This window comes from Hibiscus syriacus, unplaced genomic scaffold (assembly GCF_006381635.1).
Source record: "Hibiscus syriacus cultivar Baekdansim isolate YM2019G1 unplaced genomic scaffold, ASM638163v2 tig00117048_pilon, whole genome shotgun sequence".
In the NCBI taxonomy this organism is placed as follows: domain Eukaryota; kingdom Viridiplantae; phylum Streptophyta; class Magnoliopsida; order Malvales; family Malvaceae; genus Hibiscus; species Hibiscus syriacus.
The window spans coordinates 11,305,786-11,308,981 of NW_024063538.1; positions in this window are offsets into that span (position 1 = coordinate 11,305,786).

Sequence of the window (3,196 nt, forward strand, 5' to 3'; positions counted from 1 at the left end):
TCAGTCCTGGTTGGGTATTTTTCTCATTAAACCCGAATTCGATCCGACCCAAACATCACATTTTAAAAAACCAACCCGATTCGACTCGAACCCAAAATATTTTAAAAAAATACGATTCGATCAAGTTGAGTCGAGTTAAAATCCGTCGAGTTCGAGTCCCATGCCAATCTCTACCGAAACTACCCATCAACCTGCTTCAAGTTATATGTGTGGAAACTAGAATTTTCAGAAATAGCCCGATTAAGAGTCAGACTCATTATATTATTGTACACGAGGTTTGTATTTGAAAGGATAGACCTCCTAGGCCCACCATCTATTCCAGACACAATTCCCAAATTTGGCCCATTATTCCAATTTGAATTAGCCCCGATAGACAATTTTATTGTCCCAGTACACCAAGCGAGTCAATTATTTAGGGAATTGGGCCTATCCATAGTTTATTTTGGAGAATGTGACAATATCTACAGTATAGTCTGAGCTTCTCACCTCGAGATGACGAGTTCCATCAGATATTATTTTTAATTGTCCCCGTATAGTGGGCCCCAAGTGGATCATTATTTTATTAGCATTATAATGACTCGTCACACCGAGGTGATGAGTCCATTAAAAATATTTTTTATTTTTAAAAATTAAAATAAAATTTAGAAATCTTAAAAAATTAGGTGGAACTCGTCACGTCGAGGTGACGAGTTCTTTCAAGTTAAAAAAAACTTGTTATTTTCTAGCCGTTGGTTAACAAGCAGATGAAGGTGACGAGTTCGGTCGGGGAAAATTTAAAAAAAAAAGACTAAAATTAAAAGAAAAATGAATTTATTTATTTTTACAAAATACAAAGTTAATAAATAATTACAAGAAATAATTTTTTTTGCAAAAAAAAAACTACAAAGAAAATTTATCCATGTCTTCGAAGTTCTTGACAATGCTGAGGAGTTGTCGAATGATAATGGGGCGGGACTCGTCGAGTACGTCGGAGTCGTAAGCATTCGTTGTCGTCATCTTCTTGCTGAGGAGATGTACTCAACACACTCTGCGATCTACCTTCGAAATACAGTGATGTATTTATGACATTTGACGCCATCATTGTTATAACTACTTCGATTTGGCTGCTACTTTGTTGTCTATATAGGATATGGTCACACTCACTCGCAACCGCATGTTCTGTCGAAGATGCTTGAGTATATTGAGGTGTGTACTACGAACCTCCAACCCAATTCGGTCGAGTCTTGAATGAAGTATAAAATGGAGGATAGAAACCAAAACTAACTTGAGATGCATAATAATACTCTTTAGCGGTAGATGCTGAAGCGGAAGCAAAAGACGACAATGTTTTCTTCTTGAACTTCGACTTGGACTTGGTGTATGTGGCCTGGTAATTTTCTCATTCTCCCCTCTTTTCTGATGTCGTCATATATAGTTTCCCATTTGCTTCATAATTTCAGAGATTGAGAGAATAGTGGAAATGAAGGTCCAACGGTGTAATGTTGTGACACGGGGGATCGATTGTTCATGTTGGTTCCATAACTCGATGTAGAAAGCGTGTTTCACTGGCCAATTTTTGGTACGTATCCAACTCGTATCGATTCTATGGAGCGAGTTCATATCAACAAACTATGTAAGAATCGGAATCGGCTGGTGCGACGCAAATTATCGTATCACTATATCAGCGGCGTGCCACTCAATAATCGCATAATGCAATAACAGTGTCACGACACACCATAAGTGGGACCCCTTAAAAACTCGTGCCGATAATAAATTGTTGATCTCCTTGTCAATATACGAAAGCCAATAAAACTATAAATATTAAATATCAAAGTTAGTATATATCAAGTAAAAATTGAAAAAAATAAAAACTAATTTCATATATCATACTGCATATCGACCAGCGATGTTGATCCTCATCCGTACGTCTCGTGTAGTGGCACCCGCCAACTTTGTCTCCGAAATTTTATGACATCATCTAAAATATTTAAATATAAAAAATATTATAACCAAATAAAACTAAATAAATAAATGTATGAAATTAAAAAAATGTTAAATAAATGACGTTAAACAATTACCTTGCTACCAGTAGAAACTTGACCGGGGCTGGTGTAATTGGCGTAAAAAATGGGAAGCGATACCAAGCCTAGGACTGTACCAGTATCAGACAGTCTGCTACATCAACTTTTCGACCCAGCGTTACAATTGTAGCCTTGCAAAGCTCTAGGTACATAAAGGATAGAATTGTCGAGCCCCAACTGGTATTACAGTACATAGTCCAAATATTACAGATACTGAGTGTGTGCCAGATTACCGAATTTATCCAGTAATAATATCCCTACGATCACTTGGAAAAGAAATGCTTGAAACGCGAAAACAACCTCCACCTCGGTAAACTCAACAGTGACTTGGAATTCGGACTCCAACCACGTTATCATTACCCGATAGCCCATAATGACGTCGGATGGTGGTCATTTTCCAAAACTTGGTAGAGTAACGTCACAGGGTCGTAAATGTTCTATCTTATCATAGGGGCTTCATTCACAAGAACACCGAGTTGGTAAACGACGTCTTCCAAAGTAATCATCACTTCACCGCTCAGGAAATGAAATGTGTGTCTTAGGCCGCCAACGTTCGATCGTAGCCTCAATCAACTCCAGATACAACTTGAAGCCAAGTAAAAATATGGCCGAAAATAGACCAAATTGATGCAACATATATTCTCGAGTTGCTATTTTTCGGGATTTTTACATAACATGTGATTTTTTTTTCAATTTTTTCAAATTCAAGTTTGGTGAAAAAACAAAACCTCAAACCCCCTGTTTATAGCCTTACCCTCAACGCCTATAAACGGCTAGAAATTTCAAATTTCTGAATGATACTCGTCACTTCGAGTTCCAAGTGTCTATTGATGTTTGTTTGCCCGTTGACCAACGACTAGAAAACATCTAGTTTTTTTTAATTTGAACGAACTTGTCACCTCAACGTGACGAGTTTCACTTAATTTTTTAAAAAAAATCTAATTTTTATTTTTATTTTTTTAAAAAAATAAAAAAATATTTTTAATGGACTTGTCACCTCGTCATGACGAGTCTAGGGTGAGCGTTCGATCGAGTCGAGTAAAACAATTTCGATTTATTCAAGTTGACGAGTCCTATTTTACAACTTGGAGTTGACTTGAAATTTTTTCGAGTTAATTCGAGTCGAATTTTCGAGT